The sequence below is a fragment of the Cuculus canorus genome, chromosome 1 (assembly GCF_017976375.1).
Source record: "Cuculus canorus isolate bCucCan1 chromosome 1, bCucCan1.pri, whole genome shotgun sequence".
Classification (NCBI taxonomy): domain Eukaryota; kingdom Metazoa; phylum Chordata; class Aves; order Cuculiformes; family Cuculidae; genus Cuculus; species Cuculus canorus.
Genome location: NC_071401.1, coordinates 80,597,367 through 80,613,153, shown reverse-complemented (window position 1 = coordinate 80,613,153; position 15,787 = coordinate 80,597,367). Strand labels below are relative to the sequence as shown.

The window sequence follows — 15,787 nt, the reverse complement described above, 5'->3', positions numbered from 1 at the left end:
CACTTATTGCATGTAAGATTTAACTATATGCTTAAATTCTACTGACTTCAGTGGGACATAAGGATTTGCTTAACTTTCATTATGTGCATAAGTGTCTTTTCTCAATAGATAGGTTTTCCTGTACAAGAACTTGAATGTATACTAGCCATTTGTTTTACAGTTGCTTGGATAATATATCTTGCCTTTACAAGTACAGTACTGGGCTACTTCCACTGTAGGTTATTATTTGTTACACACAAATGGAAGAGCAGGTAGAAATTGGCGCAGGCTGAATTTTTAGTTAGACATCTGAAAAACATGAACAATGATGGGCAGATCAGCAGATGATACTGCTGCACACTGAAGTGTCATATATGAGTCCTCCCAATTTTTTTTCGTAACAGCCTATGGACAATAACCCAAGGCACAGAACATTTCCATACTGTGTTCTGCATTTTATATTTAAAATGCAGCTACAGGGAACAGGCGTCCTGTGAAATAACAAATGTTAGATTCTCACAGGACAAACACTGCTTTAATTCAGATGACCTTCCTGAATTAGGAAGATAAACACAAGATAGATGTTCACCTTCTCTCCTGAATGCCTATCTTGAGCAGACCTGGTTTCACTGGTGTTTGGCTGATCTATATTTCCTCCCAGTTGCTCATGTGCAGTTCCCCACAGTGTATTCTTACAACAGTTTGGCTTGTTATTCCAGATCAGGTGCTGCTTACTTCATGAATCGCATGAATTTTCTTTGCTGATGGGAATTAGTGACTGCTTTGCTTTAACCCTCTGACTTGGCAGAAGCTGGAGAGACTGCCCTGGACCTTCTGCCAGCTTGTGTTCTGGTTCTACTCCCAGTAGGCAATAAGATGCTCCAGGCTTCTGCAGAGTCATATGCCATACATTTATTTCATCAACATTACATACAAGTCTAACTCTTCCAACAATCATACAATTAATGATTTCTTTAATTCTTAAGGTCTTTTTTCTGCATGTCTTTAAAATACTCTAAGAGAAGAAACAGACAACACATTGTCTTTCGGTCTTTTGCTGGTGGTAAAGCAGATTATTCCCATCATATTCTGCAGGGGTGCTGTCAAATGCTGTTCCAGGCTATGGGCCAAAACCTACCCCCAGTCCATGTGCTCAGTTCCCACTGGCATCAATGATATCTCCACCGTGGACTGACAGTAGTAAACGGGCAGAGATGTGCTGGCTGCTCAAACAGCACGATCTATGTGCTGAATAATTCATTTTAAACTGTTGCACAGATGTCAAAATGTAATTGCTGATTTCTCGCCAGCAGAATGGGCGTTTCTTCTCCCAATACGAGTGTGTCACTGCCTGTAATGCCAGAGAAGATCTGGGGGATGTCTCAGCAAGACAGCAAAGCCCATAGATGGCATGCCTGTGAACATACAATTAAAATGCTCATTGTAGGCCATCTTTCACTACCCTTATTAGGATTCTCCTGTGGACTCACTCACCTATTGCCTCAAAAATATTTCAGAAAAGCAGGTTAAAATATGCCACAGTTACATAGGTTTGAGTGTATGGTCTCCAACAATCACCACAGCCCATTGGATTTTCAGTAAAGTCCCACAGAAAACCTCTAAATACAAAAAGCTTAAGAGTCACAGCCAAGTTTGGATAACAAAACAGACTAAAACAAAAAAATCCCCCACTTCTATAAATGAGAATAAGTAGAACCAGACTACTGAGTTTGTCAGACTGTACATGGCAAGAGCCCCATAGCAGAAGTCAAAGATCTCCCTCCTCTCCAAAATGAAGGGAGAGAAAAAGAGTTTTCCTGTGTTTTCCCTCTCCCTACACCTGGAGCAGCCAATCTCTTCACGTGGGCTTGGCACCAGGGCCATCCAGCTCCTGGGTTATCCACCCAGCTGGCCACGTGGACACCAACTGCTGAAGGCAGAAGCTCCCTCCAGGACCAAGGTGGGACTCCTGCATGTATGCAGGCTTGGCTGGCATCACCGGGGTGGCCAGGCGTTGCAGGAGAGCTGGAAAAAAAAATGGGAAGGATGCAAGAAAGCCACAGGTTTTGAATTGAGATCAGAGACTGAGGATATCTGACATGAACCAAAAGAGTGAATGCACCCTCCGCCAGCCCAGGCACATCTCTGCTAGGGATGTGTCAGCTAAAAAAGGTGCTACTTTCCATGCTTGTAGATGGGCTTTTTCATGTCATCTGGTCTGTGTGGAAGCAGACCCAGGCTTAATGAGGTCTAATTTGTTTTAAATCCATAGGTTTCTTTTTAATAATTAACAGTCTTCATCGCTCAGCAAAGCCATTCCTTACCCCTGACTACTTGCTATTAGGAATGAATTTACTGTGAAATACTGCTAAAAGGTGGAAAGCAAGTGACATAATTCAAGTTTTAATTAAAAAAAATATATATCACACAAAGCAAGAGCCATAGAAGGAATCATAATCGAGTAAGCTAAAAAACCCCCAGCCTAACCCAACGCCTACTCTCCATAATTACCCACTGTATTCTTTTTATGCTATTTGAACTCTTCCAATTGGTTTCTCTTACTGGATGCCCTCTGCCCAGATCATATGTAAGGTTTTCTCCTTGCAATTCCAGGAACTAGAGAATGTGTCGGCATCATTACTGTGAACATTACACATGCTCACACGTGAGGGTCTAGGAACTACAATTAACACATTAAGAAATAATAACTGCCAAGGGAGCAACGAAAGATAAACAGCGTGGAGCTGATGTAGCAAGAATTCTGCTTGGAAAAGGGCTGTCTCTTGGGTAACAGACAAGGGAGAGAAATCCAAGCACCACGCAGCACTGCCCATTTAGCGAAGAAATCCCCAAAACCGGTTGAACAACTGTTTATATATTAATTTCTTGAAATTTAATTTCACTAAAAATATTGCTGGCTTTAAACTCAATTTCAAAGGAATCTGAAGGCTCGTGTTCACAAAGAAATAATTGTGTCCCATTCAAAAGTTTAAACTTGATAGGGTTTTTGCTATTAGAAAAATTGTCCTGAAGCACTCCAGGTTTTGTCGTGTTCTTCCATTTTTTTTTTTTAATAAAAGCCAGAAATATTTATTTCTTTTATATATATGAAGCACACACAAACCCCCTTTAAAAAATATTTTTTCCTGCTTGTTGATATCCATTTTAATGATGCCTCTTTTTTGTTTTTTTTTTAAACAAAATTGAACATATTAAAATTATTTTCAATGTTTTTTGAACTATTTTTAATAAAAAAAAAAATCCTGATTCCAGAGCCTTTTATTTAAAGCTTCCAGTCTGAGGATGTTTTGTGTGAGTAGTCCTGCAGAAGCTGTCTAATAAAAGCCTGCAGGAGCATGCCCACTATTTGGATATCTATTTTCACCACTGAAACAAACAGAAATCATGGACTATGCCAGTTCTTTTGGACAACAGTCGTGACTTTGGCTATTGCTTTCAGCTGGACCAGTCCTTAACGCTGAGATTAGAAGCTGAAGGAACACGATAGCACAGGCGAGGCTTACGAGATGCTTTGTCTCACATCTCTCCCACCTTGGAGCTGCACAGCCACAGAAACCTCAACAGAAATATTGACATTATAACCCCTTTTCTACATTCACTCAAATCTGTGTGAAGGAAAAGGGAGGCAGAAGAGGCACAGACACAGGGGTAGGATTAGCTGCCCTGCTCAAACCCACCTTTAGGGGAGAGAAGGGCAAGTCCATCTCAAGCCAGGGCGATGCTCATTACCCATTTGGGGACTCAGGCACAGGGTTTCTGTGGCAAGCACGATCCCCCACACTGCCTCCAAGCATCACTCATCAGTCAACTAAGACATTTCAGCAAATCACGTGGTACTTTGTAAAAACAGAATTGTTTTTATTTTCCAATTTTCCATGTTTTGTGTAGAGTGCTGCTGTGTTCAAGTGAAGTGAATAAAAGCATAAACAGTAAGCACCATCTGGAAAACATTCTTCCAGCACGCTGAGAAATAGCAGCCGCCTGTGTGCTACCTGCTATAAATAAATGTCACTTAAAAATGCCCAAAAAATTGTTTATTTCCATTTGATGGAATTGCAGTCAGATAAAATTTTCCTTAACCCTGTCTTTCAGTACCTGCCACCTTGACAATACAAAAATAAAAATGTAGATGTTTGATTCTCAGCCCTTTATGTTACTTTTGGTATAACTAACAGAATATCAGCCCTACGTGTGATTATTATAACAGTATTAGAGGCTGCAACTTAAGAGCAACATATAAACAAGACATTTAAAATCCAAACACTTTTTAAACTGTACCTGATTCAAAATACTGTGATATCCCGCAGCCTGCTAGCAAGAGGATGGGCAAAATTATTCTAGCTCTAAACTGACAGTGTAACAGTTTGGGGAGAGGAAGAGTCAATAATTTTTTTTCACTCCAGCACAAAGCTGCTCTCATCTCCCTCTCTGCTGACAAAATACAGACCAAGTTGGCTGAGGGGTTGTGATGAGGCTCTGTGAAGGGTCGGCGTTTGCTGTGTTTGTTTAATGACTGCAATTAGGGCTATGCAAATAACGAAATTGTTTGCTATGGTGGCCAGGCTGGAAAAAAAAAATTAAAGAGAAGTGTTTGGTTGAGCAATTTAAGAACTATTTTTTCATTTTTAGTCATTAAAAAAAAAAACAAAAAACTGTTCTGTTTGTTCCACTTGGAGGGCGGCGAAGCCTTTAAAGAACCCATTTGATTTGAAATGAAAAAATACATTTTCACACTGGAACAAAGCGTTTTGAGCATTTGACGTTTTTCCCTTCTTTTTTTTTTGGGGGTCAGACAAACACTTTCAGCACCCAGAAAGGAGTGCTTGGGAGATATTACTGCTTCCAGGGGTAGGGAGCACGGGATTTGACCATCCCTTAACTCAACCTCAGACACATGGCAGGGTCGATGGCTCAACCCTTCAGGCAGGGGCAGGGTTGAGTGCTGTAGCTTTATCCCTTGAGGAAGCCACTGCCAGCACTCGCCCCCTCCACTGAGCTACTCCACTCTGGGCAGCTCCCCAGCTCAAGGATCCCAAGGAGGATCTTCCTGCTTTCCCCTGCAGAGTGGGACTGGCATGCTGCCTGCTGGGTAGGCACAGCTACAGGAACAGCAGCATTGCCTTTTCTTGGTTATTGGCTGCCCAGTTACAGCCACATCTAAATAGCCTCACTGGTACCAGGACAACTTACACTCAACACCACTGTGAACTGGCAGCGAATGAGGTTGGTATTTGGACCCCGCTTAAAGGAAGATACAGTTCTGGTCTCAAGAAACTAAATGAAAAAAAATAAAAATGGGAATAAAAGAACTACACCTGTAGTGATTAAACCACAGGCCAGAGAAGAAAACTGTTGGAGAAGCCTGAGGAGAGATGTGACCCCACTACCTCAGTCACCACAAGATGCACGCTCTTCTCTCAGAGGCACCACCGCCTCTGTCTCCGAGAGAGAGGGTTCAGCTGTCTGCACGGAAATGTCTTCCTTCTTCAGGGAACATTTCAGTCTGGCTTCAGGGGAGAGGGAAGTGCATGCACACCTCAACGAGAAATCCAAAACTGCCCACGGACCCAAGGAACTTAGTAACCTCACACTCAGCACCCAGGTCTGGATGAAGTGACCACCCTGAGTCTTTCACAGCTGTAACAATTTACAATTGTCTATTAAAAAACTGAACAATAACCTAAAGTCAGAACTGACCCTGGCTCCTTCGAGGGCAGCACAGCCCCTGTGGTCCACGCAAGGTAGAGATGTTATTCATGGTACAGCATGGGGCTGAGGCAACTGGAAGCTGATGCAGGAGGTAGCCCAAATCCTCAGTGATCAACCACCAGCCACCAGAATGAAGGATCTGAATAGATTTTAGGGTTTTTTCCTTTTTTATAAACCTTGGATTACTAAGTGTCATTAAGTGATGAGAGCGAATTGATCTTGTGGAACAGCATCCACAAAGAGAGGCTCTGGGTCCCTTGAAAGAAAGAGTGGCTGTGATTCCTGAGGCACAGGGTGCATTGGCAACATAACTTTCCATCATCATTTCAAGGCAAGAGCGGAGATGATGGACATAAATCAGATTTGGTACTTCCCTCAAGCTACACTGCTTTCTCCAAAACCGGAGTTGTTGTACACCGAGTGGGTCCTCTAAAGCCTTGCTTTCAGCTGGGACTGGCCGCCATTCCCACTGGAACTAAAGGCTTCATTCCCACTGTATTTTCTGTTTTCAGAAGGACTCAGCATGCCCAGGAACTGCATGAATAGGAATAAGGGTACAGTCTCTTCCCTGATGAAACAATCATCTCAAACCCAGGAAAGGCAGGAAACGATAACGTGGTCATGCTTCCCATTAGCCATGCTTTCCTAATAGAAATATTTTAGCTACTTTTATTTATGGAGTCCACTCGCATTAGTTAAATGAAGTACTTTGCAAAGGGATACTTAAGCTGCCTGGAAATAAAGACATTGGACTACTGATTTTGTTAGGATGATGATTTGTCTAGATGAACAAGGTTCTCCTGGACCAGGTATGCAGGGAAGGCAGGTGGTGAGAACGTGTCTATCCGTCTGCCTGTGCACACAACTATGCATGCATACATATGTGTGTATGGGGGGGATGTTCTTTGTTTTGCTTTTGCCTTTGGTCAAAATCAAACAATGTGCAGTAACAAGAAGTAAATGTCATTTTCCTCCCATCCATCTTAATTTGGCATCCATTTTAAAGCTTACCTTTGACCTTTTAAAATGTTAATACACTTAAGCAGATATAAAAAACACAAAGCTCCTGGAAAAATTAATCATAGCCATATAATGACGCTGGTGTAAAAATGAAACATCAGTTGCTTTCCTCTTGAATTTTAGTAAACGTTTGTCTGATGCAGCAGCAGTAACTAAGCTACAATTAGCTATTCTTTCCTTTTCAAACAAATATCCACATGAAGGGCTATAGCAAAATGCTATCAGCATAAACAGCACAACCTACTACAAATTTCTTTTGCTGCGTAACTGCCTAGAACCACAGAAAAGGTCCTGAAAAAGACCTTGAGAAGTCGCCTAGCCCATCCCTCTGCCCCAGGCAGGACCAGCTATATCTAAACCATTCCTGACAGGAAACCTTATTTAGTCTTCCTTAAAGTAGCAGCCTTAAATAGAACTGGGGGTTAAAAAAAAAAAAAAAAAAAGCACAAATCAAAATATTCAACATAAACATGAAAATAATTCATAGATGTGTGCTATGTATACAAACGTAAAAATACAAAGAGACAACCCTGATCTAAATGATAACGCTCCCACCTCTGACCACTTCATACCCTTCAACCAAAGAGTTCAAAACAGGAAACTCTATTAAAAACACCTCCTTCCTTTTTAAAAATAAAAGATTGCTAGCTTGAGAACCTCAGCTCCTTAGAAATGCAGTGGCACCTCTTCTCAAGAAAAGTGGCTTCAGAAGCACCAGGTCCCAAAATATCTGGGCCTTTATGGTTCAAAGCAAAGAGCTCTTCAGTTCCACTAGAAAGCAAATAAGAAGCAAGAATGTTGACCAGCCTCTCCAGTAACCAAAGCAAATCTAAGATGTCTGGAGCCTGCTCATGATCAATGGCATCCACCTCTTCTTTTGATTTAACTGTTTCAGGTGGGAGGCTATACTAGATCCATCTGGGACGGTCATAGCACAGCTCCATGGTTACATTCTATGAACATGGGGCTTCATGGCACATAGCCATACGCTGCTTTCATTTTCTGTCTTCTCTGTAGCTCTGACATTATCCAGGGCTAGTCCCATCAATTTAATAACCCCTTTTAGAAGGCAGAAAGCTATGGTGACAGCCAGAATGTATCCTAAAAGACAAGTGAGGGTTTCATGACTAAACATATATAGTAGGACCTACAGCTGCTACCTGAGCATTCAAAAAAAATGAAAAATCGCCGAAGGACCTAAACAGCAAACCCAAACCAAAGGCAGATGTGTTCCCTCAATGAGTGGGGAAATGTAACTCCATGCAACTGCTTTCTTCCACCTAGCAACACTACTTTGGTTCCAGTCCAAATGGAGCTTGGCCAAGCAGCTTTCCACACACTTAATAGCCACTTAGGTATGCAAGATACCAAGTTCAGTACCGCCAGCCCCATGAGGGAACACCACCCTTTCATGTATCCTGCAAGTACAACACAGAAGAGCTATACTGCAGAGCCCAGTTTCTTCCATCACGCAAGTCTTGTGAATCCACCCTAGCCATACATAGGTCCTCCCGCAGTAAAACAGGAAGAGGTAACTCCATCCAGCCCCCAGAGACAGGTGATGAATTAACACCACATCATGCCTACAACAGCAAGGGTCTTCCCTATGTTCTCCTTCTTCTGGGCTATGCTTGTGCAAGTACAGTGCATGTGCCTGCATTCATCTATATTTATTTATATCTACACACTACATGTTCACTTCAGTGTAGAGCACCCTGTGCCAAAGGGACCCTTTACTGTCTCACCAGAAGATCCTCCAAGGCTGCTTCCGCTGATCCAACTGCTCTCCGACAGGGCTTGTGGAAAACTTTCCCTGAAGGCCAGACATCTTACACAGAGACAGGCTTGCACAATAACTATGGCCCCTAAAGACAGTTGCCCAAGACAGTAACATACAAAATTCTTCCAAAAAAAGGAATGATCCTTCTTGTTTTCTACCCTGGGAAGTAAACAATGTTTTTTTGTGGGAAAAAAAAAAGTACAACATACACCTGTACCTATGTTCCTACTTCTTTCTGGCATCCTCTCAGCACCCCAGAGCCTGGAAAGCAAGGCTCCGACACATAGTCATCTTCTCCCACCTTTCTGCAGGGGAGACCTCCTGGCCAAGAGCTGCCTCTTCATCTCTAGCTCCATCACCAAGGCTGGAGATGAGGGCATCTATTATTTACAGTGATGCCTGACTGCTCGGTTAAGAACATCCTGATTAAAAACCAACAAGTTGCCCTTTCTCTTTGCTTTGCACTGGCCTTGTGTGGATCCAGCTCTACGGCAAGTGATCCATCACCAAAAACCAGAAAGATGCCTATCATACACAAACTTCACATTTCACTTACTTTTCCATATCTTTCATTTTCATCTGTTCAATGCTCCTCAATATCTTTTCTTTAACAAAAGGATCACCCAATTATTTTTTTAAACAAGGAACTATTTTGTGCAGTATTGTCACATAAGCTTTCAAAGACAATGAAATAAATTAAAAAAACCCCAAAATGAATACTTATTTCTTACTTTACCACTCCTGATCTTATATTTTGGGGTTTTTGCTTATGTGCAACAAAATTCACATGTGCTGTTGTTATACTGCTTGTGACTGGTTTAATCACCATCTTCTGCTATTCATGGACTGAAAGTCAGGTAACATTCCTCTGGCTAATCAGTTGATTCAGGAAGCACAGATGAATAACTGATGAGTTACAAAAAGTTGCTATTGTCTGAGTCAGTCACCAAGTAACTAACTCTGGCCATTCAACAAAGGAGAAGTTTTCTGCTCTGAAAGGTGACAAGTAGCTATGTAATGACTTCTATTATTTTCTCAATAAACTCAGAGAAAATAGGACATTGCAGCTAGAAAAACACAGAAAGAGAAATTAGCTGCTACTGTCATTAAGGATTCAGAGGCTGAAAAAGAACAGTTGGTGCAACGCAACTGGAGAGGTTTTTCGGAGTAAAGTGATTATTCTCTAGCCATTAACAAATTATTTTTCTCTGGAATGGAAGACCTGCACTCTTCCAGATAATGTGGCTCTGCCACAGGAAGCACGCTATCTGCCAGGGCATGACAGAGTTGTTGTCCTCTTGGCTGTGCTGGTGGCCACTGCACTTTTCCCACCTCTTTGTTTCCATGCCACAATAAACACAGAGAAATAATTAAAAGGTTGAAGCACACACAGACATTGGAGGAGAGACTGTTCTTCACAACTAGCCTGATCAACTGAATTTGGAGCTACAGCTTAGGATGTTCAGGGAGTGCCTGCCTTCAATGGCCTCATGGAAACTCAGTGAAATGTCACAGCAAATTCCCTTCACTTCTCTTTTTCGTCAGAGCTCACCCCGAATTGCTGGCTCAAAGATAACAAGGCAATAAGACATTTATGGACCTGGTCAGTCCTGGGGCTTGCTCTGAGATCTTTGCACCTGCCAGGAGGGTGGTGGTGGGAGTAAACCAAACCCAAGCCCAGCCGGCCCTTCAAGCCAACAGCAGCCACCTTCCTTCTGCTAGACTGGCTGCTCTCTCACTGCTTTAAGGGTAGTGCAAGCAATACAGGGACCTGGAAGCGACTAAGTTGAAAGACACTTTTTTTTTTTTTCTGAAGAGGGTGAAGAAGAGAGGAGACCTGTCCCAGGCCATTTGGTTATTTCCTGAGAACACTTAGTACCACATCAGATGTGATGAAGACGTATTTCCAAATATCTACATACCCTATTAACTAGTAAAATTAAAAGGGTACTGGAAACAAGTCCAGCTCAGAGGAGTCCAGTCACTCACATTCGAAGGCAGCACTTGGGTGCGGAGCAGTGGCTGCTACAGGGGTCCTGCCCAGTACAGGACTGGCAAAATCCCACAGACACAAACCAGTAAACTCACCCCGCCTCTATGTTACAGCACCGCTCTGCCCATAAAAGGATAGCATGGATACACCTCTTTGGGGGAAAAAAGAGAAATCCAGAACCAACAAGCAACATTAAATCACCAGGCAAAGTAGCTCCTCCACAGAGTGTCCTATTTATGGAACTGCTCAGTGCCCTGGGAAGGACGGCCAATATTGCATACACAGGAATGGAAATTCCTGAGAAGAACCAAGACAGGTTAATAATGATCCTCCACAGCCTAGGACCTCTTGTACAGCCACCACCTTTCTGAAATCTAGAGTCCACTGAGAAAATTTAGACCTAGGGCTATGAACAAAAAATAAGGAAAACTTTTTCTTCCTGAAGACAGGCTATGAAACAGCAATGCTGAAAAGTGTTTTACTGTATTGTTATTCTGTAGATGCCATTTCCGGAGACACAACCCAGCTCAGCCTAATCTCTAAACAAAGCCATTTGTGGCTAGCACCACACATCACCAACCAACTCCTTCTGCTCAAAATAAAATAAAATAAAAAGCAAGTACCCTCATAAATCATTCATCCATCCCAGTTTTATAACGAGAATATTTGTCAGCCCCCATTTTGCTTCCCTTTCTCCAGCTGCCTGCTCTACAAAGCCACCATTTCAGCTGCCTGTGCATACAGACTGGTGGGCACACTGCACCACAACAACTTCTGCCTCCATCCTCATCCTTCTGCCTGCAGAGAGGATGGCCATCCCTCTCCCCCAAAGCCTTGCCTGAACTGACAGAGATTTTTCATGGATTTTTTTTTTTTAAATACTTATATTTATATTTATCAGCAGCTCCAGAGCACCCATCAAATATACTCAGCTCCTATAACAATCACGTGATTTATGTAGAAGTAATTGAGGTTAAACTATCTGCCACATCAAACTCTTCACATTTGGCCCCATCTCTAGGACCTAGAAACATCTGAAACAAATAAAGCCATGTGTCATTTAACAGGGTCTGGACTTAATTAGGATCATTCTGGATTTTATGGGAGAAATCTTGTACTGCCAGCTTTATGTAGCTAGCCCATCACTTACAAGCTTATCTGCTTTCTGTTCCTTTAGTACCTATATCAAAATATTTCGATTTCCACACAGCTCTTCTTTTCCTTCTTTTTTTTTTTTTTTTTTTTTTTTCCCATCCTCCAACCAGTCCGATGACAACCACTCCTTATCTTTGGCTGTCTTCCATGCTAAAATAAGAATGCTGTTGTTACGCCGAGGGAGCTGCACCCTTCCACCTCCGTTCCCTCCCAATGTGCACACAGCTGGCTGTGCAGGAACGCCTGAGGTGCCATTTTCTGGCTATTTTTCTATGATGTTGTTGCAATTTACCCTCTAGCTACAATTTGTATTTCTAAATCCCACTGTGCTTCTCTGGTGCCACAGATTTTACAAACCTCAAGTGACAGACAGTCTCTGTCCTGAAGTGCTGGTGATACTCAGCCCATCTTCACTGCCACCGCTTCCCTGCCTTGACGTAGGCTAGCCGACACGAGAGCGAGCACGCAGCCAAACACCGCTCGAGCAATGCCGGGCGATTTGATTAGCAGCAGGAATGACTGGATTAGAAGAGAGATAGGATTAGAGACTGACAAATTGTTGTGAGGCTGCTACGTCTGTATTAGTGGCTCCAGCAGCAGCATTTGAACATCAGACTGCACCCCCTCAGAGCAGCTAGGTCCCACCTCTCGTGGGCTTCCGACTGCTGCGCACAAGGCAGTGGGGAAGGTAAAGGTTCTGAGTTAGGGTCTGAACTGACAGCCTGCTATAAGCAAGCCCTTAGCAGGTCACCGGCAAAGATGAGGAGCGGGGAGGCAGGGAAACATTAAATGATTTGCCCACAGCTACACCGGTAGTTTGTGGCAGAGGCAGAAACAGGAGCCAGATTTTCTAAAAAAATGAGTTCCTCACGCAGGAGATGAGCCAGCCGCCTTTGTTACATGCAAACGCATTCTTTTTCCCTGTAATTCACACCGCTGCAGGCTCTGCACAGCAAACGCCAGCTTCCCGAAGTTGTAGCGTGTTCAGTGCGACCTGCCCATCGCACACGCCATGCCTGCTACATGACTGGCTCTGTCCTCCAGCCTGTACTTGCAATGTGATCCGCATGCGTTACAAAAGCTTATCACTTGCATTTTTTGGTAGGAAGTGATCGGGATCCTGCAAAACTGGGGTGATTCCAGCCTGACCTATATAGCTACGGCTACTGGAGCGTCTCCAGAATGTAATGTGCACACAGAAACTCAGGATCACTCTCCAGTTAATTTGAGCAGTTATTCCCTCTTCAGTCATCTCTGAAGGTGAAAAAGATTTCAGTGCCCCCATGAGAGTCTCGTTGGAGCTTCTCACAGAAACGCTACAAAATTCATCAGAGAAGCCAACGACAAAATAGTGAGGGTGCACTGACGGAACAGGCTACTCCAGCAGAGCTGTGCAGGAAAACGTGCAGGCTATCGGCAGGCTGCTGGACTAGTTACTGTAGTTACATCTGATTAACCAGGGCCACTCGCAAAGTCATAAATAGGAAAGAAAGGCTTTTCCAAATCTGCATATTAAAAAAGTGCAAGTGTGCTGATTTTCCAACCTTTAGTAGCGTTATGCTCAAAACACATCAAGCAGTAGCATATTTGTGAGAAAATCTTAATTTTAAGTATTAAACCCATTTGATAGAGATAAATGACATGAGAGATTACATAGAAAAAATATTTCCTTATTAAGTTCAAATGGAAATTATGTGACAAATTCAAGGGCAACCAAATACTCTTTCCTCTTTAAAAATACAACCCCAGTAGATCATACATACACACACACACAAATATATGTACATATATCCTCATAGAATCATAGAACAGTTTGGGTTGGAAGGGATCTTTAAAGGCTGCCTAGTCCAACCCCAATTTTCAATCCTGCATTTTAAGCATTATTTTTTTTTAAAAAAAGATTTCTGCTGGAGAACAGCACATGAGAAAATTAACATCGACGACAGCCACTAAACCTAAGCCAAACCAACCTCTCAAAAAAAGAAACGAAACAAAACAAACCAGGAAAAAATAAGAGAGGGTGAACAAATGCCCTGCCACGCTTGCACTCTGCAGCATCTCCCCTGAGGGAAGCAGAACTTCTTCAGTGTGACACTTCTTCTCCAAGTGATAGGATGAGAGGGAATGGCCTCAAGTTGTGCCGGGGGAGGTTCAGACTGGACATCAGGAAAAATTTCTTCACCAAACAGGTTATCAGGCACTGGCAGAGGCTGCCCAGGCAGGTGGTGGAGTCACCATCCCTGGAGGTGTTTAAAACACGGGTAGATGAAGTGCTCAGGGATATGGTTTAGGAGTGGACAGGCATGGTTGGGCACGATTATCTCAAAGGTCTTTTCCAACCTAGGGATTCTATGACACTTTGCCGAGGCGCAGACGACCCACGCCCCGACACAGCCTCGTCCAAGAGAAGCCATGAAGGTGGGGAGAAGCAGGTGACAGTCCCTCCTCCCGGCAGCTTTCACCGAAAAGCCGGGAGACAGCGGGAGGAATTTCTGTCCCGACTTCAGAAGGGCGAATCCTCCTCCTCCCCGCTCGCGACCGGCGACGAAAGGGACCCCGAACCCTCCCTTTACGCACCCTGTATTTTTTTCATCTCCTTTTTTTGTTCCCATCTTGAAACCCACCCTGTATTTTTTTTCACCCCCTTCTTCCACGCTGTGTTCTGTTTCCCGCAGGGAGAAGGAAGGCAGGACCCACGAAGGGCGGCGGGGAAGGGAGGCGATGCCGCGGGCGTGATTTTGGCGAAGTTGCGCAGGAGGAGGAGGAGGAAGGGACGGGGACGGTGGGGGTGTGGAGTGGCGGTCTCGGTGGTGTTACGGTCTCTCCCTGTCCCTTTCCATCGCTTCGGTTCTCTGCATCCCATCCTCCGCATCCCATCCTCCGCATCCCTCCCCAGCGCATCCCCCCCCCCCGCCGCCGGGACAACCCGCACAAAGCAGCCCCTCGCCGCTCTCTCCTGGCTCCAGCAGAAACAATAATCCCGGCATCGAAGCGGTGGAACCGCCGCCGCCCTCCGCACCGAACCGCAGAGCGCTGGGAAAGCGGGGATGGAAGCGGGCAAGGGAGAAAGGGGAGAAGATTCCCGCAAAAACGCCGCCCGCCCCGCTTAGAACCTGTCAACGCTCCGCTCGCCCGTCGTTGTCGCGACCTACCTCCGGGAGATGGATGCGGGCAGCCCTTAGCTGGGCTCCATGAGGGAAGCCACCGCTGCCTGCCTGCCTCTGTCAAGCCGGGCTGCCGCCGCCGCCGCCGCCCTGCCCTGCCCTGCCCGGTACCGCGTCCCGTTCCCCCCCCGCCGCACAGGGCGGGGCGGGGCGAGAGCCAGGGGGCGGGGCTTTGTCTCACAGACCACGCCCACTCCGCTGTACCCGCGTACACTGGCATATAACCACGCCCGCTCGCCGCTAGCTACGCCCACTCGCCGGCGCGATTCCCCCCTGCTCTCCACCCGCCCCGCGCGGAGTCGCGGGGAAGGGGGAGAGGAGGGGTAGCCGTGCCGGTGAGGGATGCGTGGGGTATGGCCCACTGAGGGTCTCGGCCTTTGCAGGAGCAATCCCGGTGCCATGGAGGATGCTGCAGCAAGCGTCGTCGTCCTTGCTCATAAGTCTCATGGATATTTTTGCTCTTTGCTTGCTTTGAGAGCAGCCCTGCAGAGAAGGGCTTGAGGGTGCTGGTGGGTGAGAAGCTCGACACGAGCCGGCAATGTGCGCTCGCAGCCCAGAAGGCCAACTGTATCCTGGGCTGCATCAAAAGAAGCAGGTCGAGGGAGGTGATTCGGCCACTCTATTCCTCTCTTGTGAGGCCTCATCTGGAATACTGTGTTCAGTTCTGGAATCCTCAACATAAGAAGGATATGGAACTGTTGGAACGGGTCCAGAGGAGGGCTACAAAGATGATCGGAGGGCTGGAGCACCTTTCCTATGAGGACAGGCTGAGAGTTGGGGCTGTTCAGCCTGGAGAAGAGAAGGCTCTGAGGAGACCTTATAACAACCTTCCAGTACCTGAAGGGGCTACAAGAAAGCTAGGGAGGGACTGTTCATAAAGGCTTGGGGAGACAGGACGGGGGGAACGGGTATAAACTGGAGAGGGGCAGATGTAGACTTGGTATAAGGAAGAATTTCTTCACCATG

General features: G+C 45.0%; 1 protein-coding gene across 3 annotated transcripts in view; it reads right to left on the bottom strand.

Annotated features, from left to right (window-relative positions):
• Positions 1 to 14,960, bottom strand: part of RAI2 (retinoic acid induced 2) — a 46,796-nt gene extending 31,836 nt beyond the window's left edge. The window contains exons 1-2 of one of the 3 annotated variants that reach the window (XM_054053903.1): positions 14,810 to 14,953; positions 12,015 to 12,176 (exon numbers count right to left, since the gene is read on the bottom strand). The gene's annotated coding sequence lies outside the window, so the exon portion shown is untranslated. Of the gene's footprint in view, positions 1 to 12,014; positions 12,177 to 14,809 lie in introns of all 3 variants that reach the window. The other 2 variants (XM_054053889.1, XM_054053896.1) reach the window with 2 other exon arrangements.
• Positions 14,961 to 15,787: the final 827 nt, after the last annotated feature.